Consider the following 27,068-nt stretch of genomic DNA (forward strand, 5'->3'; position numbering starts at 1 on the left):
TAAACATTGATGTGACTGTGTCCCTGTAGTATGCTGTTTTTAAGTTCTTTGGGTATAGTTTGAAGAGATCTGTGTCAAATGGAGGTTCCATTTCCATATTTCCAAGGAATCTCCATACTGCTTTCCAAATTGGCTGCACCAATTTGCAGTTTCACCAGAAATATATGAGTGTACCTTTTTCCTATATCCTCACCAACACCTATTGTTGTTTGTCTTCATCATAGCTGTCATTCTGATTGGAGTGAGATGATATCTTAGAGTGGTTTTTATTTGCATTTCTCTGATTGCTAGAGATGATGAGAATTTTTTCATATATTGTTGATTGAATGTATATCCTCTTCTGAGAAGTGTCAGGTCATTGGCGCATTTGTTGATTGGGTTATTTGTTTTTTTCAGTGTTTAGCTTTTTGAGTTCTTTATATATCCTAGAGATTAGTGCTCTATCTGATGTGTGAAGGGTAAAAGTTTGCTCCCAAGATGTAGGCTCTTTATTCATCTCACTAATTGTTTCTTTTGCTGAGAAGAAACTTTTTAGTTTGATTCCATCCCATTTACTGATTCTTGGCTTTAATTCTTCACTATAGGAGTCTTAATAAGGAATTTGGGGCCTAATCCCACATGATAAAGATTTGGGCCCACTTTTTCTTCTATTAGACACAGAGTCTTTGGTTTAATTTCTAGGTTCTTGATCCATTTTGAGTTAATTTTTATGCGTGGAAGAGATGAAGTTTAATTTTATTTTGTTGTATATGGATTTCCAGTTTTCCCATCACCATTTGTTGAAAATGCTCTCTTTTCTCTAGTGCATGGGTTTGGCACCTTTGTCTAATATAAGATAATTGTAATTTTGTGGGTGAGTTGCTGTGTCTTCTATTCTGTACCATTGGTATACCAGTCTGTTTTGGTGCCAGTACCATGCTGTTTTGGTTACTATTACTCTGTAGTATAGTTTAAGGTCTGGTATAGCGATACCACCTGTTTTACTTTTCCTGCTTAGGATTGCTTTAGCTATTCTGGGTCTCTTACTTTTCCAGATGAATTTCATGATTACTTTTTCTATTTCTGTGAGAAATGCCATTGGGATTTTAATTAGAATTGCATTAAATCTGTATTATGCTTTTGGTAGTATGGTCTTTTGATAATATTAATTCTGCCTATCCAAGAGCAAGGAAGATCCTTCCATCTTCTAAGGTCTTCTTTGATTTCTTTCTTTAGGGTTCTGTAGTTTTCATTGTATAGATCTTTCACCTCTTTTGTTAAGTTAATTCCCAAGTTTTTATTGAGACATGGTTTATATCTACAGCAATATTTGTTTATTTTTTGTAATTTAAGTTGACTTGATTTTCTTCTTTGATTAGTTTTGCTTTCGGGTACTACCTCCCTCTGTTGATTTTCAGTGTTGTTTTCCATTTCCTCTTCATAAAATATTTTTCTAAGGATGTTTTGTAGTGCCAGTTCTCTAGCTAAAAATTTTTAACTTTTATTTATTGTAGAAGATTTTTATTTCATCATCAAATCTAAAGCTTAATTTTGCTGGATACAAGGTTCTTGGTTGGCATCCACTTTCTTTCAAAGCTTGATATATGTTGTTCCAGGATCTTCTAGCTTTCAGTGTCTGTGTTGAAAAGTCTACTGTAATCCTAATTGTTTTCCCCCTATATATAATCTGATTCTTTTCTCTTGTGACTTTTAAAATTCTCTCCTTATTCTGTATATTCAGCATTTTTATTATAATGTGCCTTGGTGTGGATCTGTGATTTTGTACATTCGGCATCCTATAGCTTCTTGAATTTGGATTTCCAATTCATTCTTCATGTTTAGAAAGTTTTCTGATATTATTTCATTGAATAGATTGTTCATTTCTTAGGTTTAGACCTCTATGCCTTCCTCTATCCCAATAACTCTTAAATTTGGTCTTTTTATGCTATCTCATATTTCTTGAATGTTCTGCTTGTGGTTTCTTACCATTATCACTTTGTGATATATGTTCTTTTCAAGACCTTTTTATTTTATCTTCATTGTCTGATTCCATTCTTCCTAGTGGTCTACTCTGTTGGCGATGCTTTAATTTGAGCTTTTAATTTGGTTTATTGTTGTTGTTTTTTTCATTTCAAGGATTTCTGTTTTTGTTTTTTTTAATAGTCTCAATTTCCCTGTTGAGGTGATCTTTTGCTTTCTGGATTTATTTATGTATCTCCTTGTCAAAGTGATCTTTCAATGACTGTATTTGCTCTCTTATATCTTCCTTGGGTTCACAGAACATTTTAACCATGTGCAGCCTGAACTCTTTCTATATAATTTCTTCTGCAGTTGGAGTTCTGCAGAGGTGCTGATAGATGATTCTGCTAATGCACTTGCAAGCCCCAGTTGGCTAGAACTTTGGGCTTTAGGTGTCTGGAGCCAGGACTCTGGAGTCCTGTTGGAATGCTGAGGCTCAGAGCTCTGTGAGGGGTCACAGCACTGGTGATTTCTGTGGGAAGCAGCTGTGTAGGGGTCCTCTAACACTCTCCGAGATGCAGTATTCTGACTAGGTGAGATCTGGATCATGGAGCGACACAGAATGCTGCCTCCCTCTGACCTGCCATCTTTGTTCCAGTAACAACTTCTCTTATCTTTGAAATGTAAATATCCCTGTGAAGCTTTGGCCTGAAGCCAGAGACTTTGTTAAAAGAATCTGTCTTGGGGATGCAGCTCTGTAGTAAAACACCCTGGCACTAAAAAAAGAAAGAAAGAAAGAAAGAAAGAAAGAAAGAAAGAAAGAAAGAAAGAAAGAAAGAAAGAAAGAAAGAAAGAATCTGTCTTCCTTATTACACTCTGCATTTGTAAACACACTTCCTGCTTGAAAACCTTTACAAACTATTACATATCGTTTTAGTCTGGAGAATCTACACCACTAGATAGCCCATAAGTGAAAAACTAGTAAACGGGGCTTTGTTCCTGGAGTGTTGATCTCCTTCAGGCCAATTTTAGTTATTGTAAGATAAAGCAACAGGAAATAGGAAGCTTAACTATATTGAGCTCTTTTGCAGAGATTCTTTTGCTGATAGCCTAGGATCAATCATGGTGAGGATTTCTGGAGAAGCTTAATGAAGATTTTCTGTGGAGGAGGAGGTGCCTCTACAGTAGGGATACTGGTCAGCAGTGAGAGGTAGAAAATGAGTCCACCAACAGGAAGCCACCCTCCTCCTCTCAGGAGAATTGTGATCCCTGGGAATTGTATGGAATGTGGTAAAGCCCCTGACAGTTCCTGGGACACCCATGTCTTGACTTTTGCTCCATTGCTTGCTTTGTTTTGATTTTTGTTTTTCAATAGGTATTCTGCTATCAATGAAATCAACAAAATACAACGAGCTGAGGGCTGTGTCTTTGTCTATTTCATCGTAAAACTGTCCCGGATGGGGAGTAGATCATCCTATGTGGGATTCCACAGAGGTAGGGCCAAAAGATGAGTGACCACTTTAGGTATGTCTAGGCTGCTTCTTGGGGTCCCCTGCTGCCCATGTCTAGGTCAGATGCCAACCCCATCTGTCTCTGGGCTTTTCACCTGGGCTCACTATTCACAACCATCACCCTGGGACTTGCTGCTGCTGTGTCAGCATGGTCTGACCTACCTCAGGAGTACACAGGATGCACTCCACATCCCACTCTTTATTGTTAAAATGACTCAGAGTTCTTCCCCTTGCACACCAGCTCTAGTGTTAACTCTTTGTGCCTACTCCTTGGGGAAGTACTGTGTTCAAATCAGTCCATCCCTCTTTCTGTGGAGTGGTCACCAGCTAGGTTATGTAAGACAATTGGTATTCTAAAAAGAAGGAAATAAGTTTAATAATTTCACAGATGGAAAGCCAACCTTTCAACATCTCTTTCTAATTATGGGACAGTAAGTACAGTTAGACACATGTAAAGAACAGTAGACAGGATCCATGTGGCCTTTGCATACCAGTTAATCAGCCTCAACACCCATCATCACTCTGATAGTAGTGTGATTGAGCATCTGGACAGAGGTGTGCCCCTGCTCATGACAGACAAGAAGAAAGTGGAAAGATGTGAGAACACTAGGTGGCTTTGTTCTTTACAGGGATGTGGCGGTCTGTGCACATTGATGACCTCCGGAGGTTCAGTCATGGCCTCTCACATGACTAAGCTGCAGAGTGTCACCATCAGCCAGCTGTTTATGCCAGGAGGAAGCCTGAAGTGTGAGTTGCAAGGTGGCGGTCTTCAGAGGTGGGGGCGGAAAGGCAGATGCCAAATTAGGCAGCCTCCTGTGAAGCTGGAGTCAGGGCTGCCACATTTGAGTCACCTTTGAGTCTCAGCACCTGCCCTCAGCAGAAGCTCAGGATGTGGCACTGAACTGCCTGGCTCATGGTCAACATAACCAGGGCCTTGGGAAGGCCAACAGCAGCACCCAGTGTATCAGCTGGTGTGCTGTGGGTCATGTGTCAGCCCTCAGCCCAGGCTGTGGGGCACTTGAAGAGTGGGTTTCATGCTGATCTATATGACAATCCTCCTTTTGACTGGGACTGCCATTGAAGCTTGGGACAGGAAACCCTGGAGAGGCTCAGCCTAGGCACAGAGTTGGTACCACCCACCTACTTCCTTATCCAAGTGCTGACTTGATTGTGTTCCCTTCATTTGCAGCGAAAGGCAACCAGGAGGAGGTGATGGAGGCAGAGACCAGCAAGTCAGGGGAGGTAGCAGAAATGGAAATGGAAGAGGAAGGTCTCAAGGAGATGGAGCGGGAGGCCATGGACCTGAAGGGCGGTGATGTGAGTTCTCCTCTGTTCCCTTGTTGGCTGCAGGTGGCTGAGCTGGAGGAGCACAGGCATCTGTGCCAGGGACAAGCTGAGCCCTGCCTTCTCTTTATGCTGGAAGGGTAGGGGACTTACCAGGACAAGATCTGCCTTTCCCTTCTTTGTGAAGTCTCCTAGTTAGCTCTAGGAGCTGTCCCTCAACCACTGGCCAAATCCGTGACATCAGCCACCACCTTGCCAGTGGTCCTCTGGGGGCTGGGTAGTACAAGTACACAGGGATTAGCCGGGGGAGGTCAGTAGGTCAGCTTAACCATGGAGACCAGCCACGGATGCTTTGGATGTGTGAATACCAGGCCACCTTCTTGTGTGGGTAGCGTAGCTTTCACCCACCCTGGACATGGCAGCAGCAGACGATGTGCTGTCTCCCTTGGCAGGCACAGGTCCTGGACACCACCAGACTGCTGAGGAGCTGTGTGCAAAGTGCTGTGGGGATGCTCCAGGACACGGAGAGCTGCCTGCGCAACATGAGGAGAGTCATCATCCTCCTCAGCCTCTTGAATGGGGACAGTGTTTGCAGTGGTACGAGTCATGTCACTGCTTCTCATCCTACCCCAGCAGGCCCTTCCTGAAGAGTGGGGATTAGGTGACTGAGTGTGGTGAGCTGCCTTTCTAGGTTCCTGTGTCTTGGCACATGCAGCCAGCATAGTGGGAATCTCAGGACATCTCGTGAATTCTGCTCTAGAGTTGGCCTGGCCAGAGGACCTGTAGCTTCCCTCTGCAGGGGAACTGGTCAAGCAGCACAGTAGAGCTTCCAACTTGGTGCCCACAGGTGGGCCAAATTATGTCCCTTCTGCCTTTTCACAGCCACGTTCTTGCGGATATCTAAGATGCGCCTCTCCGTCCTTCTAAAGAAGCAAGAAGAGAACCAACTCTGCAGTCTGAAGAAGTGGGTGGGGCGAGAGGCTGCAAACCAGGATGCGTTGCATGAGGCTGGCACCTTTAGCAACTGCAAGCAGCAGGCAGTGCACGGACCTGCCATGCCATCCCAGGGGAAGGAGCACACCAGGTGTTTCTTTCTCCACCTCTGAGGAGGGCAGAGCTATGTTTTTGCTCCAAGAGCCCAAAACAGACCTGGATGGTGGGCATGTGTGGGTTGTTGCCCATGCTGGTGGTGGTCCTGGGGTGTTTATTGGCCACCTGGATGTTGGTCATGGCAGATTTTTGGCCACCTGAATGGTGGTCATGGGGATGGTTGGCTTCCTTTCTCTGCTTTTGTGTGCTTAACTTTTTTCATAATATAAATTTTTTTTAAAATTGTTCTCATAGGATGTTTGCCAACATGTCATAAACCATAGCCAGGTTTGCCATTCAAGGTTATTAAAATTGAGATGGTGATGTGCAGGGAAGTAACAAATTATCTTCCCAGGCCTAGAGCTTGAAGTAACAGCAAGTACAAAAATAGGACCCAGGAGTGTCATTTATTGCCCTTGGTCTTTTTTTCTATAAAATCATGACACTTCAGACCCTTGGAGGAGCCTGTGCTATGCTCAGGGTCTCAGATGGAGGGTCTGAGGGTCTGAAACCACCTGTTGGCAGGATGATCTTAGGATACTGAGGTCCTTCACAGTCCCTCCAGGTCTTCTTTCTGATTCCCTGGCTCCAGGCCTGATGCCACATGTGGCCCACAGGGGGAATGTGGGTGATGGCAGAGTCCTGGGAGGCCAAGGCCCATGGGTGCTGGCTTCCTCACCACAGGAAGTTTTTCTGTTTCAAGTTCTCTGTGCAGTGCTCCTTGACTTCTTTCCTAGTTACATCTTCTGAAGGAAGTTTGTGAGGCCAGAAACTGAATATGCTCACATCTCCCTGGATGGTCTCCCTTTCCTAGCACATGTCCAAGCCATGTTCCCATTGCCCCTTTGCCACTGTTGCTCTGGCCTTGCTGGGTTTTCCAGCCTCCCTTTTTACTGCCTCATGGTCTCTGCTGCACCTGGGACCAGTTTCTTCCCCGTGGTCACCAGCAACATCCAGGAACAACTGGACTTGCTTGCACTGTACCCTCAATGCCCATTTCTGGGGCTAGAAGGCCTTTGGGAAACTGCTGGTCTGTCACAGGATGTCATGACTCTTCACCTGCTCTGTGTGTCTGGGACTCAATGTCATGTACCCTTGTAGCTAGATAGCCTCCTTGGAGTCCTTTACACCAGGAGTCCTCTGGTTTTTAGTTCACCATGTTAAGTAGCCTGTTGACTTTGATATTCTTTTTGATTCTCAACTTGTTTCAAATTTGGTCTCTTGGAGGCCCTCTGAGGTGACTGTTACTCTCAAACACTTCCCAGGGCACTCAACTGCTCTGCCCAGGGCCTCTTTCACCACACACCCTTATCCTCTGTGCATATTCTAGTTTAGGGTCGTAAGTTAAGTGATGTCCTTGACTAATTAATCCTGTATACTCAGAAAAAAATTATACACCCACTTTTCTTTCCAACACAATTACTTAGTAATTCTTGCCCTTTACCACAAGAAATTGTAGAATTTTTGTTATTATAAAAAAAAATATGTCATTTTAATATGAAAGTGTGATGTACTTAATTCAACCAATTAACAATTGTCAGTCTAAAGTGCTCAGGGTTATTTACAGAAACGCCAACAACGAAAGCTGAATTCTAGATAAACATGTTTTCCTATTTAACTTCATCTAGATTAAATTTACTTTGGTCTCTTCATCTTTATTATATTGTATATACAGCCAATTTTTTCTTGAAATATTGATTGATTGATTTTAAGGAAGTTGGTCATTATTTAATTTATTTATAGAACTTAGATGGCTTGTTCTGAAAAAAACATTATATTCAAATCAGCATATATTTCATTACCTTTTCAAGGCACTAGTTACTGTTACTAGATGTAGAATTAAGTTCCATTCAGTCCTGTTAACTAATATTAAGACAATTGCATTTGTGAGTCTCTTGTACTTAAACGTGATGAAAACTTCAATTTATGGCCCTGGCTTGTAGGCTAGAAGGCTTGTTGACATAGAGTAAGGAGGCATTGAGATCTTGGCACTGGTTGTGGTGCTGAGCCACAGTCCCATGTCCCCTGCCCCCTGTCTGTTGTCCTGTCCCTGCTGCAGGCAAGCCCTTTGGAAGCGGATCCAAAGCATAGTCACTCCTCTGCTGGCCAGCATGATCTCTCTCACGGACAGAGATGGCAACCTTGAGCTTCTGATCAGACCAGACTCACCAGCCTGGGCCCAGGACCTGTGGATATTTATTTTCAGTGACACTAACTTACTGAACATTCCACTTGTGATGAGACACATGAGGTGAATGAAAATCCACACACCACTCTGAGTAGCTCTCCTTTGCTTGAGAATGTAGGCACTGCTTTCTGAGAAATATTTGTGCTACCTCCTTCTACAACCTAGAGGTTGTGGCAACCTGGCAGGTCTTTGTCCCATCTCTTCTCTCCTCATTTCCTTCTCTCAGAGCACCTGTTATAGTTCAGAAAGCCAGGATGGACTCTGTGTGCAGTAAGGACACTGCCCTTTGGAGAGAATGTGTCCTTAATCATGTTCTTGTTCCCTTAAGCTATTCCGAGTTCTGTGGAAGGCTCCCCAAGCTGTTAAGATTGTAGGGACTTCAATTCTAGAATGTAGGCCAATAAGGGACAAGAGATAGGCAGGCACAGGCACTGGAGACCTGGTTCTGCCTAAGGCTTTGGGCCCTTCCTGGGCCATGCTCATGTGGTCTGCTTCCATTCTGTCTATAAACAAGGGTCAAGGGTTTTGAGGTGGCCCTCCAGTTCTGTACACAGGAGTCCTGGCCAGGAAGGCAGATAGCAGCTGACTGGGCAGGCTTAGCACCTTGTCTTCTCTCTCTCTCTCTCTGTTTTAATCAGTTATACATGACAGCAGAATGCTCTTAAATTCATTATACACAAATGGAGCACAATTTTTCACTTCTCTGGTTGTACACAAAGTAGGGTTACATCATTCATGCAATCATACATATAGCTAGGGGGATGATGTTCATCTTTCCTACCCCAAATCCAACTCCCCTCCCCTCTTTCCCCTTTGCCCAATACAAAGTTCCTCCACTCATCTTATACCCACCAACCCATTATGGATTAGCATCCACTTATCAGAGAAAATGTTCAGTCTTTGGATTTTTGAATTGGCTTACTTCACTTAGCATGGTATTCTCCAACTCCACCCATTTACCTGCAAATGCCATTATTTTATTCTTTTTTAATGCTGAGTAATATTTCATTGTGTTTATACACCACAGTTTCTTTATCCATTCACCTATTGAAGGGCATCTAGGTTGGTTCCACAGTTTGGCTATTGTGAGTTGTGCTGCTATAAACACTGATGTGGTGTGGGGGATGGAACCCAGGGCCTCACACATGCCAGGCAAGCACCCTACTGCAGAGCCACTCCAGTCCCACAACACCTTCTGAGGACTGTGTCCCATGTCCTCTGGTGATCAGAGTGCCATCTCAGGAACTGATTCTCATTCACCTCACCTCACTGCAGATCCAAGAGTGAGATGTCCTCCATCGTGGTGCAGAACCATATGAGCCTTCCCGAGGGTGCTGGCAACAGTGTCCCCTTCAGCTGGAGAATCAGGGACTATGTGGAAGAGCTCTGGGTCCATGCCCAGTACATTATGGGTGCAAAAGGTGAGCCCTGCTCAAGATGGGCACGATGCAGCCCTAATGAAGCATCCTTTACCACCAAAGATTCTGCCTGACCATCAGCAGACAGAGAGAAGCAAGCACCTGGTAAATTCTGGGACTTGTAGTTTTCACACTTTGCATGTGGAATAGGCTCAAGTTCATGTCCTGCCTTCATTCTGAAATTTCTGCTAAAGGAGTGAGTCTCCAGGAGGTCACTCCATGAAGGGAGCCTGTGAGGTTATTTAGTGGTGCACTGACCAGCAGGCTGGTGAACTGGAGCATGTTCCAGCAGGGACAGGGCTTGCTTCCTGCTGCAAGTTGACCATTCCCATCCTAAGGCTTAGACCCAGGAAGGGTCCCCTTTAAGCTTTCTCAGCAAATGCTAGCAATGAAAGGAACATGTCCTCTTTCTCCATGCTAAGCCGTTGGTCCCTCCTGAGTCACACAAGCTAAACAGTTTGTGCTCTGCTATCACATGCTGGGGGCAGGGTTTGGCCATAGTCATTCCAGAAAAGCCAGTGGCAGTGCTGTTTTGGAAAAGTGATCTTTTATGTACGTGTGAAATATGTTTTCAACATTTACTTAGAGAACCAATATGCTCAAAGAGAACTTCCTTTCCTGGGTCTGCATTCTGTTGCTTGTCTTAAACCAACATATAACAGTCTGTCTTTAGCTGAGAGGGTGTTTCTTCACCTGGGGCAATGCTCTGGCTAACCCTGCTTTTCCAGGAGAGTGTACAGCTAGGAGCTAACTCCCCATCTGCTGAAAGGCAAATCTCTCCGGTTGGTGTAGTCTCTGACCCCAGCCCTGATGAGCAGCCCACTCAGTACTGATTTCCTGGAAACCAAAAGCCATGCTAGCCCCAACAGGAAAAAACATATGAGGTAGCCTTAGTTTTGTGCTACATGTCCGATCGGTATAACAGGCCCCCTTCTTTTCTGTGTGTCCGAGTCTATATATCCACCATTCTCTATTCCCATAAGGCAGCTAATGACACTTTGTCTCTAAGTCACCCTGGCATGCTGAACTAGCCTGTGGCTCCTTCCTTGGGAGTGAGCTTCTCAGGTTGTCTCAAGCCACTCTGGCTTCCTCCCTGCAGGATGGTCAGAGAAGTTAGTGGAAGTCTTCCAGCAGACTCCCCTGGGCATGTTTCTTGTCCAGTTCCCCAGAGATCAGCAGCAGGAGCTGGTTCAATGCTACTTGAGGGACTTCTTGCTCTTGACCATGAGAGAGTCCACCTGGGAGAAGCTGAAGGTAGGTATCCACTCAAGGTCATTGTGTGGTAATCGCCCAGTACACACTGGAAACAAACATGGGAAATCAGCTTCTGAGATCTGGTACTGCTGTGTGGGGGAACAGAATGAGGCCATGCAGGATAGTAGGCTGAGAATGTCCTTTGAGCTATGCAGAACACAGGGCTAGTCCTCGTCATCCCCAAGGCCTCCTGGAATGGGACATTCTAGTAGGCAATATTAAGATAAATACATAACTGACCTCTTAAGGTAAAAATAATAAGTGAAATTCGTGGAAAGGTTGATACTTTTTGATTCTGGAGCTGAGGAGAATACCAAGAGCTTCAGGCACACTAGGCAAGAATCTGTTTACAGATCTACAGCCCAGCCTAGATGGAAACTGGTAGTCAAATGCAGCACAGAAGGTGATAAATGTGGGAGAACATACCATAGCCAGCGTGAAAGAAGATCAATGAGGCATTTTGGGAATCAGCAGACTATACCCTGATTTTTTAAAAAGGGGTAGAAGTTACAAGGCAGCTACACAGAGTGTAATCATGAGGCTATCTAGAAAGCTTTGCTCACATCTCAACCCCACCTGTAAGTCAAGAGAACATAAACAGTCTTCAGATGTCGCTTTTACCTGCTCATCTGGCAAAACCCAGTTTTCAAAAAGAAGGGCAGGCTCACAGGCCTCCTGGGCAGGTATTGAGCAGCAGTCACATGGCAGGGTGGTTGGAGAGCCTGCCCCCCACCAGCCAGCTGCTAAACATCTGTGAGTGCCAACAGAGTTCAGGCAGGTGCTCACATCCAGGCTTTCCAGCTTTGTTTCTGATCACAAAGAATTAGAAACAATTTAAGTACCAGAATAAGGGAAGGAGGAACAAATTAAAAGTATGGCCATTTTAAAAATGGTTGTTTGCCACCATTGAAAACAATGTTTGCACAGGTAAACACTGAGTGGCAGAGGAATTCTCATAATCTAACCTTGAATGGAAAAAAATAGAAACACAGTGTTCCTGATTTAAGGATGATTCTGAGGAAAAGCACAGCTAGTAAAATGGCTAGAGGCTCTACTGAAAAGCAGTCAGGAGATAGGAAGTCTGGTTTGTTATTTTCTTTTTTGTGATTTTGAGTAGTTTCGATTTCCCACAGGACAAAAAATCTCATAATAATTTAAAAATTCGTACTGAAAACCTTTCGAAACCCCAGTTTCTGCAGATGGCCCTGTGGTTCTGTGTCTGTGAGCTGCGAGCAGCCTTAGGGAGGCCCCAGGAAGGGCTCTCCCTGCCGTGGGTGCACCTGGCCTATCAGCATTTCAGGACCCGGCTGCACAACTTCTCCAGAATCTTGACCATCCACCCGCAGGTTCTGCAGAGCCTCACTGAAACTGTACAGAAGCATGACATGGCTGGCAGTGAGATGGTACAGCCCCTCTGGAGGCGCCTGTCCCCAGGAGCACAAGGAGAGATCCTTTAGGGGCCTGGGAGTCAGCATAGCTCAGAGGTGTTGGGAACAGTTGGATAGTGCTTCCTCTATCCCAAGACCCAAAGAAGCAGGTTATGAGCCTGGAATGCAAGGACACACTCTGCTAGGACCTCTGGCCTAAGAAAACCACAGCCAAAGAAGAGGGAGGGTGGAGGGGCAGGGGCCCTGTGGGATCACGTGACCACTCTCCTCTTCCCAGACACTAGATGTGTTGGCTGCAATGGCCTGTGCTGAAATGCTGACAAGAGACACCCTGAAGCTGAATCCCCGGGCTTGGCTGCAGCTGGTGAAGAAGCTGTCCATACCACTGGAGGTTGTCTGTTCAGACGGGTACATGCAAGACAGCGGGAGCACAGCCAGAGCTGTCACTGAGGAGGTCAGGTGAGACCCAGAGTCCAGCTGTCCCTGGCATGCTCAACCTGTGCTCATCAGTGGATTTGAGGTCCTGGCACACCTAGCAGCAGGTTGAGCAGGTGCTCCTGCCAAGGGAAGGGCTCTTTGTGCACTCACTCTGCCCTTGATGAACCCTGTCAAGTGCCAGGAATCTCGTTAGATGCTTGAGAAAGAGGAGAACCACATGCAGGGAGGCCATGGTGCCCCAGAGCCACAGAAAGGCAGGTTATTCAGCTGGAGAACCACTGTGGTGGCAGGGAGCCATTATAACGGACAGGGGCAGGCAGGGCAAGCAGAGGGCAGGCCTTCAGGGGTGGGGAGGGTCCCAACCTGTGCTGGGCTGTGAGGGTCAAGAGGGACTCACTGTGTGCAGCATTATGAGCGAGTGGGCACAGTGGCAGTGAGGTGATAAAGTGAGACCCCAATTCCTGTCCACATGGAGAGCTGGGAGTGCTGAGGGCAGGGCTGGTGGATAACCCCTCTGTCAGCTCCTCTTCCAGTGCTGCCTTACACCTGCCCTCTTGTCCCCTTCTCCTGTCTCAGAGTCCTCTTTTGGAGCTGAGTGCATAATACCCTCTTTTTTAATTTTATCGATTTTATTTTTTTTAAATGCACAACAGTGGGATGTATTACAATTCTTATTACACATATAAAGCACAATTTTTCATATCTTTGTATAAAATATGTTCATGCCAATTCATGTCTTTATACATATACTTGTTTTTTTGCATTACAATTCTTATTATACTTTTATACCACAATTTTTTTGTATCTCTGTTTGTATATAAAGTAGGTTGGCACCCAATTCAAGTCTTCATACATGTACTTTGGATAATGATGTCCATCCCATTCCACCATTTTTTTTTTTTTTTTGCTAATCACCTGCCTCTTCCCTTTCCCTCCCATACTTCTTCCCTATCTAGAATTTATCTATTCCTCCCATGCTTCCCATCCCTACCCTACTATGAGTTAGCCTCCTTATATCAGAGAAAACATTTGCCATTTGTTTTTTTGGGATTGGCTGACTTCACTTAGCATTATCTTCTCCAGCACCATCCATTTACTTGAAAATGCCATGATTTTATTCTCTTTTATTGATGAGTAAAATTCCATTGTGCATATATGCCACATTTTTTTATCCATTTATCTACTGAAGGCTTCAAGTTTGGCTCCACAGTTTAGCTATTGTGAATTATGCTAAGTTAAGATACTCAGATTCAGATGTTCTGTTCTTTTATATGTCATGAAACAATCATGTTTGTGACCTACAAATAGGTAGGTCACAAAATTTTAATATTATTATTAAAAAATAATAAAAATTATTTTTAAAAATATTTTTTCCTTTTGGTGAGGATTGAGCATAGGGGTCACATCCCCATCACCAGCCCATTTTTATCTATTTTCTTTTTTTTTTTTTTGAGACAAGGTCTGGATAAGTTGCTTAGGGTCTTGCTAAGTTGCTGAGGCTGAATTTGAAACTGCTGCAATTTTCCTGCCTTAGCCTACCAAGGCACTGGAATTACAGGTGTGCACTACTGTACCCAGCCTTCCAAGGACTTTTAAAAAATTATCTCTAGGTTTCTCATGCAATGTAAATGCTACAAAAATATTTGTAGCTGCTATTCAATATAGAAAAAAGCTGCTATTCAATATAGATGTAGTTATTTCTGAATATTTTTATTCCACAGTTGCTTGAATCCACAGGTGCAGAACTGCAGATACAGAAGGCCCAATGTATCAGATTCAGAAACCAGATAAAAATTTGGCCTCCAGCTAGACACAGTACATTCCTATAATCCCAGCTACTTGGGAGGCAGGAGGATGGAAAGTTTGAAGCCAGCCTGGGAAACTTTGTGAGACCATCTCAAAATAAAAATAGAAAGGATAGGGGGCATAGTTCAGAGGTAGGGTGCTTTCTTAGCATATGTGAGGCCCTAGCTCAATTCCCAAAACTGAAAATATAAATAAAAATAAAAATTTGATCTCACAGTCCCATGCTTGATTCTAAGATAAGTGTGGCTGTCAGTGTTCCCTTAAGATGAAAGGCAGGACTTTCTACCATCATCATACATCTGGTTATTCTGTTATAAAATTTAAAATCGTCTAGCCTGTTATCTCCATAAACTATCAATGTCATTAAATCTCAAAAAATTTTTGCCAGACTGTGTATCTCAGTTTTTGATTTGGGAATATTGAGAAAAACGTGGACAAACCCTATGAGGATGCAAAAATGCTCCAAACTTGCTGCCCTGATGCAGGTGTTGGCCTCCATCCCAACACCCTGCACTAATGGCCACATTAATGATCTGTAATGATCAGATCATAAAGTCTACTTGGCCCACTGCAGCCACTTAACACTGGGAATGTTGCAGGGTTTGGCCAGTCAGCAGGGTGGGTCTAAAGAGAAGGACTCGGAGGCAGGTGGTCTAGGCTGGGAATAACCAGTACTTTTAGAGTTTTCCTCAAAACTGGGTGTGGTGGTGCACACCTATAATCCCAGTGACTCAGTAGGCTGAGGCAGGATAATCAAAGCCAGCTTCAGCAACTTAGCAAGACTGTCTCAAAATAAAAACTAAAAAAGTGGGGGTTGAGAATGTAGCTCAGTGGTTGAGCCCCTGGGTTCAATCCCCAATACCAAAAAAAAAAACAAAACAAAACAAATAATAATTAAAAAAAAAACCTGGGAACATAGTCATTAAGGTGTGAGACCCTGGCTGAGGAGAAACAGACATCTCCAATCTTCACCCTGTTTCCTCTCATCCTTTCCAGAGCCAGCACAGATAGAACCAAGATTGGCCATGTGCTGGGCCACCTGCAACCCAGAGATGTCATAGTGGTGTTCGACCGAGACCTGTCCGCAGTAGTCTTCATTCTCATCCGGCTACTCATTCATTTGGCTATGCTTTTGGGAGCCACTCAAAATCTTCAGGTATAAGATGCTACCGCTAGACTCTCTTATGTTGCCATAGGAAGAACCTGCTGTGTTTACAGTCAGTCCTTTTGTCTACAAAGTCCTAGCCACCTAGGGATTTTACCTAGTCACAGGGTAATACAAAAGTTATAGATCCTGCTTTTTCCACTGTGACATATGATGCTATGGGGTAACTATTCATCAGATTATGGAAAATCCTCTTCATTTTTTTTATTTTAAAATCTGTTTTAACTGACACAAAGCAATTACACATACAGTGTGACATCTTAGCATGTGTATACAAGGTGTAATAATCAGCTCATAAAGTCTACTTGGCATATATAACTCTTGTCCTCAGCCAAAACCTGGGCATGGGGAGGTGGTAGGACCCTGTCACCCCCTCATGGTGGTGGCTATTTGAGGTATAGGGAAGCATTCCCTGCTGCACCAGGATGACATGAGAGCCAGCAGTCTCTGGCTCCAACCACCTGCCTCCCTTCCTCTGCTGCCTGCATCATGAGATGCATGTGATTCCATCTGCTGCCTGAGAGCACCCTGACCTCACCTAGAAACCACCTTCTCCCCAGCACAGGTGCTTTGCTCCCTTGGCCTCTCACTGTGTCCTCTACACACAGATCCCACTGCACATCTTATTTTCTTGCTCTCTCAGGCTTTGATAAACATCATCAAGCCTCCAGTGAGTGACCCAAAAAGATTCCTGCAGCAGCACATCCAGAGAGACTTGGAGCAGTTAACAAAGATGCTGGGGAAGAGTGCTGACGAGACCACCCATGTGGTCCACCTCATGCTGCGCTGCCTTCTCAAAGAGCAGCACCTACTCCCTAACCAGAGTAAGCGGGGTGAGGGCTGCACATGACTGCCAAGAGGTCAGGCTCCCTCAGCTCCTGGTGAATGGCATGACAAGAGTGGGAGCAAGCACTCTGCTCTCCTTGCTGGGGCTGCTGCACTCCTCCACATATCACCTGCCTGGCGGGGGCCTGCAGCACCGATACCTGTTGCTTGTTCATGCAGCATTAACCTGTACCCTAAGACCACATGGCACCCCACCAGGTGATATGTGCATATCCACATTACCCGAACAAAGGAGGCTGCAGAACACTGTCTGCCAAGCTAACTCTTCTACTCTTAAACATTTAAACCATGCCAAAAGCAAAGGTCTGTGAGGGGACTCTGTAAGTAGTTACCTGAGTGGCATTAGGAGGGATTTCAGTTTCTTTTTGCTTACCTGCAAAAATCTTTTAAAATGACCATTGCAGAACAATGTTATTTAAAAGCATATAGATAATACAATAGCAATTAAAAGTCTGTTCCCACAACCAAAGAATCCCTTTCCCTTCGGGGATATCTTTGCCAGAAACCAACATTAACATGTGCTTCCCATTTTATCAAGACTGATTTTGCCAAATGCCTCTAGTTCTGGTGTGGTTTCCACAGCACACGGACTTGGGAGCCTAACAGGCAGCAGTGAGGTGGCTCTGGGTAGCTGTCAGCGTCTCTGTGTCCCTAGGCTTTTGAGTTCATGTCCTGTCCTTAACCATTTTTTTAGAATGCCTTTAAGACCACAGCTTTGGGTTGGAAGGTTGTCAGAGACTCAAGTGGTCTGGAGGTGGTGTTGGCAGTACCTGGCTAACTTAGGAAGTTATCACCTCAAAAGGAGGACTATCTTTATTAACATTCTTCAGTGTTTTCTGTATGGAGATTGCTGTTTTTTGTTTGTTGGATAACACACAAACGTTTTGGTTTTCTCTGTAGGACATTTAAATTTTGATGCAAAATTGTCAACCAAAGCACAGAGAAACAATTGGAAAAACATGTTGAAGCTCTTCTTCTACCTGAACTGGAGGTAAGTGGTGAGTGGTGACTACTCCTTAGCCCTGTGTCCAGGAGGGGGTCCCATTCATCTGTAGAGCACTGTTGGACCACTGTCCTCAGTAAGGTCATTAGAGGCCTCACCTGGAGAAACCGCTCTTTCTGCTATCCCCAGGTGTCCCTCCTATACTGCTCATAAGTTAGGCCAACGATTATCAGGAGTTCTCACAGGGCAGGTGGCCGCTTGTTCTCTATTGCTTTTTACAGCAGGATGTGGAAGTAAGAGGCAGAGACCCTCCAGAAATAAATCGATATCTGGATTCATGACTGCTCTGGTGAGAACATCACAGAGCTGACTATCCACAGCAGGACAGGAAAGTCAGGAAGCAAAAGGGAGGTGAAATAAAGGCCCCTAAAATAGTTTGCTCTGTTTGGGAAGGCAAAAACCCTATAAACAAAGAACCCCCCAATCACCGTGAAAGACAGCAAAATCATGCATCCAGTGTGTGCAGGCAGATTCCTAAAGAGCCACTGTGGGGCCATGAGCTTCCCGATTGCCTGTGACAATGTCTCACTTGCAGAATGCTGTGTCATTTCTTTATCCAGCATCTAGATAAGACCCTGCTGACTGTGAGCACACTCATCAGCCAGGATGAGCGCATCAGCTCTAGCCCTGTGGCCAAAATCATATATGGTGACCCTGCAAGCTTCTTGCCCCAGCTGCCCCAGAAAAGTGTGGTTCATTGCTCAAAGATTTGGAGCTGCAGGAAGAAGATCACAGTTGAGTACCTCCAGCATGTCGTGGAGCAGAAGAACGGCAAGGAGGTGGTGCCCGTGCTCTGGCTGTTTCTACAGAAGGTGTGTCTGCTTCATGGGCTGCCCCCTTTTCCTGGAATACTTCTGCTGAGGACTGGGAGGCTCTGTGCCTGGGTTCAAAGTCATCATTCCTAGAGGCAGAACCCTAACCAACCCCATCAGCACTGTGATTCTGAATGCAAGACCTGTAGCACCAGTCTCAGGGAGAGCACAAAGGTCTTAAGACACATCTGCTGAAGTCACAGGTGAAATATGCACATGAATGGGGTTAGCAGTGATCTGTAAGGTACTTGAAGGCCAGGAGGGACCACCCTGGTCACTCAACTGTGACACCTTGTCTTCATCCCCAGAAGTTGAGCAGGTGGTTACCAGCAAGTACCTGGTGAACAGTCAAGAATGCACACTAAAACCAAACTAGAGCCCTCCCTGTGCCCTTCAGGCAGGAGGCAGCGTGCTGAATGATGGGGCTGTGGGATCTGCCAGGCCCAGAAACCATCCCCAGCTTTTACCCACTTGAGCTCTCCTGGGCCACAGTAGAAGTTCTCACCACCTCCCTCATGGACCAGTACCATGGCAGGGAGCAGAATGATTTGGAAATATCTGGTGCTCACACTAGAAAGAATTTTATGGTAGTGTTGTGATCTCTTCTTAAGACACAGTTTTATTTGACTGAGGATGCTGGATTCTGGATCTTCAGAACAAAATCCAGGAATCACACCAGCTACCATTGCCCCAGGCCTTGGTCTTTCCTTCCAGCAGCATCACACCCAACAGTGAGCCCAAGAGTCAGGTTTTAAAATTTTTTTCCGAATTATTTACTTTTATAAATTCATTAGTTATACACATTAATGGGAATTGGTGCGATATTTCCGTGTATGCCTATAGCATGCACTGATCTTGTCTCTGTGTCTGGCTTCACTTAAAATAACATCCTCCAGTTCTATCCATTTTTCTGAAAATGATAGGAGTTCATTCTTCCTACAGCTAAAATAATATTCTATTATGTATATAAACCACATCTTTATCCATTCATCTGCTGATGGGCTTCTAGGCTGATTCCATGTCTTAGCTATTGTAAATGGTGCCACATAAACATGGGTGTGCAGTACCTCTTTGATACGCTAATTTTCTTTCAAGTGGGATAGTTGAGTCACATGGTAGGTTTTTTTTAGTTTGAGGAACCTCCATACTATTCTCCATTATTAGGTACTAATTACATTTCCACTAGCAGTATTAGATTTCGTTTTTCTCTTCATCTTTGTGAGCATTTGTTATTTTATGTTTGGGTTCATTTATTTTATAGGGTGGGATACTAGTGGCAATTGAACCCAGGGCCTTCTTGGGCTTGCTAGGCAAGAAATGCTCTACTACTGAGCTAAAGTCCCCATCCCCAGCTCCCCCAAATATGACAAGGTCTCACTAAGTTGCCCAGACTGGCCTAGAACTTGCTGAGGCTGGCCTTGAACTTTTGATCTTCCTGCCTCAGGCTCCTGAGTAGTTGGTATTACAGATGCCACCATGACTATCTTATTTTTTATAACAGCCATTCTAACTGTGGTGGTATAGCGTCTCATTGTAGTTTTGATTTGTATTTCCTTGATGGCTACTGATATTGAGCATTTTTTCATATATTTGTTAACCACTTGTATTTCTTCTTTTAAGAAGTGTCTATTCAGATCATTTGCTTATTTTTAAATTGGATTGCTTTGATATTTTTGTTGTTAAATTTTTTGAGTTATATAGTCTGGGTATTTACCAGCTGTCAGGTAAAGGTGGTTTTGGGGTCCTATCCAGAAAAACATTGCCTGTGCCAATGTCTTGGAGTGTTTCCTCTATTTTTCTGCTGACAGCTTCAGATGTCAAGTCTTACATCTGGGTCTTTGGTCATCTAGAGTTGATTCTTGTCAAACTGAGAGATGGTGGCCCAGCTTAGCCCTTGAGGAAGCTTTTCACTGGAGGAAGGAGGGGACTTGGTCTTGTTCATCCTACATCTGTCGTGTGCAGGGCATGTCTAACATATTGAAGGCCCTCCACTTGGTGAGAGGATGGGCTTGCCCCTTTCCGATTTGCAAGTTTCAGGGTATAATCTGTAAAACAACCCACTGACCACACAAACCACACAGAAAGTCCCCGCCTGCCCCCAAACCTATACACCTCATGTTGTTTCTCAGTTAAACAGAGAAAGTGTTACTGAGCTCGTTTTCCCTTTTCCAGGAGGCAGAACTAAGACTGGTGAAATTCTTACCTGAGATTTTGGCCCTGCAAAGGGATCTAGTGAAACGATTCCAGAATGTTCCAGAAGATGAATACTGTTCCATCAGGAGTTTTATTAGCAGTCACAGTTCAGGTACGACTGCTGCCTGCTCCAAAAAAAGATCAGGACCATCCATGTGTCATGGTTCAAAAGGATCATTCAGGTTGGGGCATGAGGGTGGGGCTCAGATTCTAAGCTAGAACATGAGGCAAATGATGCCAAATCCCAGAGACATGCCTTGAGCCACTGCTGTGGCTAGAAAGCCCTCACCTTCTCCAGCTCTCACACAACCTCAAACTTGAAATGTGGCATGCTACTGAATGGGAAGAAGGTGCAGGGTCAGGTTCTTGGGAGCACACCTTGTGGTTTCTTGTCAGGGTAGTGCTAGGGGTTGTTTCCATGGGGATCTTACCAGGTGTTTTGTTCAACAGAGGGGCTGAGGCAGCTATTCCACAACAGGATCACCATCTTCCTGTCCACGTGGAATGCACTGAGGCGGTCACTGAAGACCAATGGTAAGTGTCCTCCTCCATGTGTCTCTGCCAGCACCCTGCTGTGTGTGTGGCAATTGCAACCTATTGATGGAGGTGCTGGGATACATGAATCAATCTCCAAAGTAATCCTCAGTCCTCTTGAATCTATAAATATGGAATAAGAATAGAGTTGAGAGCACTTGAAACTTAACAGCCAGGGACCAGCTCTATGGAAATGGCTTCCCCAGGCTGTGATCCAAATGCCTGGAGCAGAATCCCTCTGCTTAGGAATGATCCTGTCTTTTAAAGGTGAAATCAAGTTACCTAAAGACTACTGCAGCTCTGACCTGGATCTGGACACAGATTTTGAGGTCATCCTACCCCGGCGTCGGGGCCTAGGTCTCTGCTCAACTGCGTTAGTCAGCTACTTGATTAACCTTCACAATGAAATCATCCAGATGGTGGAGAAGTTCTCCAAGGAAAACAACAGGTACTACAGAAGCCAACCATCCCTGCCACCAGGCTTGGCTGCAGACTCTGCCAGCAACAGCTCTTGTCTCCACTCTCTCAGCCTTCCTCAACAAAGCCCCGTGTTTACACATGGTTTTCACTTGCTCACACTATGAAGGCAGAAGCAGGAGCATATGTACCAAAGCCTTAGGCCCCATACAGCTGCCTTGGACCCCAAGAATTGTATCTTCTGTCCCTCAGCTATTCCGTGGATGCCTCAGAAGTCACTGACCTGCATGTTATCAGTTACGAAGTGGAACGAGACCTGATTCCACTGATTATCTCCAACTGCCAGTATCAAGTGGAGCAAGGTGGGGAGACATTGCAGGAGTTTGACCTGGAGAAGATCCAGCGGCAGATTAGCAGCCGCTTCCTCCAGGGAAAGCCCCGGCTCACCCTCAAGGTAGGCTGGGCCCTCTGCCAATGATTTGCTTGTGTCAGTCAGCCCTGTGGGTTTCAGGGTAAACAGACTTAAGTGACACCCAGGCTCTCGTCTACGTTATCTCCTCCCTACTGGTGGTCTGTGGTCCCTATGCCTTCTTTGGGCTGGGAAGTGTCCCCAGCTCTCTTCCATATCACCATCACCATCTGCACCTGTCCAGCAGGGCAGCCTCAAGTCTCAGTGGACTGGGTTTCCTCTACAGTTAATGGTACCACCAAGAAAACCCATCACTGCTGCCACCCCTTCAGTTGCATATGTAGTTGGTGCCCAGAAACCACTGCGCAGACCTCCCCATTCCATCATCCTCGAACTGCCATGGCCAAGGCTTCACGTCAGAGTATTTAGCCTTTGGTTCAGCTGCCCAGTGCCAGCAGCACCACTTCATCTTACTTTCCTACCAGAATGCCACTATGTAGGAAGTATCAGTGCAGGCACCCCTGGAAAGGGGCAGTCAGGAACCCCCATCCCCAGCCAGTCCACAGCGTGTAGACAGCATTACATGGCCTCCATCACACTCCCCCATCTGTCACAGAGGCCCTGTCACCTGATCCCAGCCCGACCTTCCAGCTGTCTCCAGGCCCTTCCTTTCTTACTGCATCAAACCCTGTGACCTGCCTTCTGACTCCCTGAGCACAATGGCACTTCCACACTGTCCCTTCCAGCGGTTGCCCTCATCTTTCCAGGTCCAGTTAGGTGTAATACTAGGATGTATTTATTCTCTCATTGCCTGCAATTAGGCTGTCAGTTGCTTAAGCCCAAAGCCATTTTTAATTCATCCTGAGAGTGGCTGCCTTGTGCACAGTCTCTGCTCAGTGTCACAAGATAGATCACAAATGTGCACATTCCCATTCCTGTTCCTCTAGGGCTCTTCCTCTCTTGTGGTCCTCAGACACACTATTCTGCAGGGCAATATCTGCAAGGCTACTGTAGCCAGGCTGGATTTCTTGTGTTACTGTGTCCAAAGAGTGGGGGTGGAACAGAGTCATCAGGAGACAACAAAGCTACATTCCTTGCCCAGAAATATACTGTCCAGTTTGGTACTTAGTCACTGAGTCACTGCAGAAGAATATATCTGTCATCAGATGGGAACCTCCACTATAGATTTAATTTCCAGAAACTTTTTTTTTCCTTTCTCACCTTAGGGAATACCCATGCTGGTATACAGACATGATTGGAACTTTGAACATCTCTTTATGGACATCAAGAACAAAATGGCACAGGTGGTCATAATAAACCCTCACTTGCAAGGTGCTTTCATTCACATATACAAGGACAGTCCAGTCCCATCTGGTGTGTGCTGTGAGCTCCAGGCTCTCTGGCTCTCTAAGAACCCCAGGAGCTCCTTAAGAGCCCAGTGCTTTCTGGAGAAGCAAGCGGGATGGCCGATCACCAAACTTTCTTTTGAGTACAGACCAACCACTTGGGGGTTATTTTCTTAATGATGATATCATGACCATGGTGCTACAAGTTGAGAACTCAATTCTTCCTGCTCCTTAGGTTCTGCTACTGACAGATGGAGAAGCTGTTGTGCCTTTCCATGTACTCATGGGTCATGTGGAGGATTCAGTTAGCTTGGGCCCATTTCTGTGCAAAGTCTGAAACGCTGCTACACTCAGCATCAGCTCAAGCACAAGCATCAGTTCTTACCACAAGTGTTGGATAGCTGGTCCTGCTGGCAGCTCACAGTTAGGCTCTTAATAAGTAGGAGAAGTAATAGCCTGACCCAAGCCTCTGCTTTTGGTTTCAGTGCCTTCTCCCCAATTCGGCCATGGGTGCCATCAGTGGAGAGCTTCAGTCCTACAGCGATGTCTGTGAAGTCCTGTCTGTTATAGAGGTTACTCTGGGCTTTCTAGGCACAGCTGGTGGGGATCCAAATATGCATCTGAATGTGTATGTCCAAGACATCCTGCGAATGGGTGACCAAATGACTCCAATTTTAAAGGTGGGTCCCATATGCCTTTCAAGGAGAATCAGTATCACGTCATCTTAATTTCCTGACAGAATGCCACCAAACAGGGAGCATCAATGCAGGCACCCCTTGAAAGGGGCAGTCATGAACCCCACCCCTAGCCAGTCCACAGAATAGCAGCACACACTGGGGACAGGAGAGGAAGGGACACTCAGTGCTGACCACCTAGTAGAGTGGGATGCACAAGTGACTGAGGACATTGGCTACCTGTACGTTGCATGATGCTCACAGACACTGAGCTGCTGCAGGAGAAGTAATAGAAGTAATAGACTCATGTGTTTGCAAGATGAGTCAGGTAGACTCTTGGATGGAACAGAGGTGGCCTCAAGACAGGAAATGGAGAAAACAAGGAGGATTGCCCTGAGGTAGCACCCAGAGTCCTTGGTGTGCACCAAGGGAGGGTGTGAGCCTTTGCATTCTATTTGGGACTCTCTTCCTCTTCCAGGCCTTATGCAGATGTCAGTTAAAACACGCCATTGCTCTCTGGCAATTCCTCTCTGCTCATACGTCGGAACAGCTACTGGGACTGAAGAAAGTGAGTCTGCCCTGCCTCTGCCCAGACTTAGGGAGATGCACCCTCTTCCCAGGCTTTGATGTTGCACTTGTTTATCTTTTTTAGAATCCCTTTAGGGAAATCAGTTCTAAGTACAAAGCAGACCTCAGCCCAGAAAGTGCTAAGCTCCTCAGCGCCTTCCTGAATTACACAGACCTGGATGCTTTCCTCCTAGAGCTTCATGAAATGATGGTGTTGAAACTAAGAAACACTCAGACCCAGGACAGCTTCAACCCTGAATGGAAGTATGGTGTGCATACCTGCTGGTAGGCAGGTGTGCAGAATATTTGCTTTTTCCCCTTGACGTGAAGGTAGTTCCACTTGTTAGACTGAACCTCTGTCTAACAAGTAGACATAATTATGTCAAAGAGATAAACATTTTAGATTAGGTACAAAAAGCCACACTAATGTGTGAAATCTAAGATATTCAAAACTATCTTAATTTTACATTTGTGTCAATCTAATGGCCAAAAAATGGTATCTTATTTTCACTTGTTTCCCCACCTACTTTTGTGGTTGGGCACATTTTTAAATTTATCACCACTTTTATCATCCTCTGAATTATCTCTTGGTAGCTTTTGGTTATTGGACAGGGCAGTTGATCTCTTTTTTCCTTTTGGTACCAGGAACTGAACCCATAGGTGCTTAACTACTGAGCTGTATCCTCAGCTCTTTATTTTTTGAGATAAGACCTCATTATTGTTGAGGCTAGCCTCAACTCTGCAATCCTCCTGCTTCAGCTTCCTTAGATGCTGGGATTATAGGCATATGCTACCACACCCAACCAGTTTCTCTTTCTTAATGATTTTTAAAAGATCTTTATATAGAACAGATTAATCTGATGTACACATTACAAATGCACTAGAAGTCAATTGATGGGATTTTTTCATAAAGTCGTTGTGGGGCCAGATGCAGTGGTACATGCCTACAATCCCAGGAGCTCCAGAGGCTGAATCAGGAGGATCGTGAGTTCAAAGCCACCCTCAGCAACATAGTGAGGTTCTAAGCAACTCAGCAAGGTCTTATCTCTAAATAGAACATTTAAAAGGACTAAGGATGTGGCTCAATGGCTAAGCACCCCTGGGTTCAATCCTCAGTACCACCCACCCAAAAAAGCCACCATGGGGACATACACTAAAGGCCTTCCTTATCTCCTGCTGCTTTTATAGTTCTATGTTGCACATTTCTTTCATTAGTTCACTTTTATATGTGGTAAGAGGGAGGCATTTCACTTGACTAGGTTTTCTGGATGGACAGTCAGACTACACTTGCTATTTCTGATCTCAGGCCATATGGCACATGCCTGTGAGCAATTAAATTCCCCTTCCTAGAGAATTTACAACCTTCGGTAAGATAAACCATGAAAGGGAATACCTGCCTGTTCTGAATGACAAAGCTTTGCTTCTGATGCAGCCAGGCAGGCCTGTCAGTGGAGTGCCTGAAGTGGCCTAGCTGAGCATCATCGAGGAAGCTCCATCCTCTAGATGCTTTGAGCCTGGGACTCCAGTTCTAGCTCAGGAACTGGGCAGCTGGGTGACCTTTTAAGCTGACACTCAGTGTTTCCCATCTTATTTAGCACCTCAGTCCTGTCAATGCCTGGAAAGAGTGAGAGCTGATAGGCTCCTGATGCTCTAAACACTACCTCTTGTGCTTGATTTTACAGCCTGAGGGACACTCTAATGAGTTACATGGAAACCAAAGAGAATGAAGTTCTTCTGGAAGTGGAATCCCAGTTCCCAGAAGAGATACTGCTGTCCAACTGTGTCTCTGTGTGGAAAGTGGCAGCTACACGGAAACAGGACAGGCAAGCAAAATAGGATTCTCCACTCCATCTTTTGATGTGCTGCAGACACAGCTCCCCTCCCCTCCACTGTGCCTCTGGGAGCACCTGAAAGGAAAGTGTTGGCACAGCACTGAATTCAAGGCCAGCATGTATTGTGCCAGCTGACAGCTTTTTTGAGAGTTAAGCTATTTCTGGAATACATGCAGATGCCAGAACTTCCATGTTACATTATGAATATCAAGTGGTGAGAATGGCAGTTACTTGAAACTGGAAATCAGCCACCATCCTGTGCATTCAAGGAGCAACAGGAAGAGTCATAATTGGGGTCACACCCAGCCATGACCTGTGTTGGGCCTGCAACCTGTTCCTCATGCTTCCTAATGTTGCCACACAGAGGCAGAATGTAGGGCTACTGGTCTTTTTTTTTTTTTTTTTCCCTATGCTATTCTGCATACGCAGAAGATAATCTGGTTTTCTTCTCTTTCCCAGTCCCTTAAATTCTGAGTATTATACTCATATTTCTTGGGTTCCAAGATGTGAAAAAAGTACCACCCTCTTTTTGTCTTCTCACTAATGGAAAGCCAGGGTGTCTGCACATGCCTTAATGCCATGAGAACAAAGCCAACCCAGACCCCACTCTAAGTCACTGCCAGATGCCAAAGAGAGCCAGCAACTCTGTGAAGAGCATGGGACTTGGGACACTGCTAGGGTTTTGGTTTCCTGTGAATAAAATGGAGTGGATTGACAGCCAAAGTACCTTCCAGTTCTCATATCTTGAGATTCTAAAAAAAATTCTACAGCATCAGCATGGATCAGAGCAGGCTCTTGGCAATGCCATGGGGAGTTTTTGGTTGCCAGGTATTATTATACTACATAAGCATGCAATCTTGGTGTGACCTCAGCTTCCCTGAGTATGTGCATTCCTTTCTTTCAGTCTCAACCATACCAATAAAAACTGAGTCTCAGAGAGAGTACAAAACCAGTTC

The 27,068-nt window shown here is 45.1% G+C and overlaps 1 pseudogene across 1 annotated transcript in view; it reads left to right on the top strand.

The window, feature by feature from the left end:
* Nucleotides 1-26,835, top strand: part of LOC144364822 (E3 ubiquitin-protein ligase RNF213-like) — a 74,087-nt pseudogene extending 47,252 nt beyond the window's left edge. Inside the window, exons 22-38 of the transcript XR_013429440.1 lie at nucleotides 3,944-4,196; nucleotides 4,639-4,766; nucleotides 5,186-5,330; nucleotides 5,616-5,835; nucleotides 9,286-9,431; nucleotides 10,528-10,682; nucleotides 16,123-16,312; nucleotides 18,449-18,480; nucleotides 20,313-20,445; nucleotides 20,784-20,867; nucleotides 21,135-21,315; nucleotides 21,537-21,738; nucleotides 22,920-22,997; nucleotides 23,525-23,719; nucleotides 24,192-24,281; nucleotides 24,366-24,573; nucleotides 25,963-26,835. The product of XR_013429440.1 is annotated as an E3 ubiquitin-protein ligase RNF213-like (transcript). The remainder of the gene's footprint in view (nucleotides 1-3,943; nucleotides 4,197-4,638; nucleotides 4,767-5,185; nucleotides 5,331-5,615; nucleotides 5,836-9,285; nucleotides 9,432-10,527; nucleotides 10,683-16,122; nucleotides 16,313-18,448; nucleotides 18,481-20,312; nucleotides 20,446-20,783; nucleotides 20,868-21,134; nucleotides 21,316-21,536; nucleotides 21,739-22,919; nucleotides 22,998-23,524; nucleotides 23,720-24,191; nucleotides 24,282-24,365; nucleotides 24,574-25,962) is intronic.
* Nucleotides 26,836-27,068: the final 233 nt, after the last annotated feature.

The sequence above is a fragment of the Ictidomys tridecemlineatus genome, chromosome 13 (genome assembly GCF_052094955.1).
Source record: "Ictidomys tridecemlineatus isolate mIctTri1 chromosome 13, mIctTri1.hap1, whole genome shotgun sequence".
In the NCBI taxonomy this organism is placed as follows: Eukaryota; Metazoa; Chordata; class Mammalia; order Rodentia; family Sciuridae; genus Ictidomys; species Ictidomys tridecemlineatus.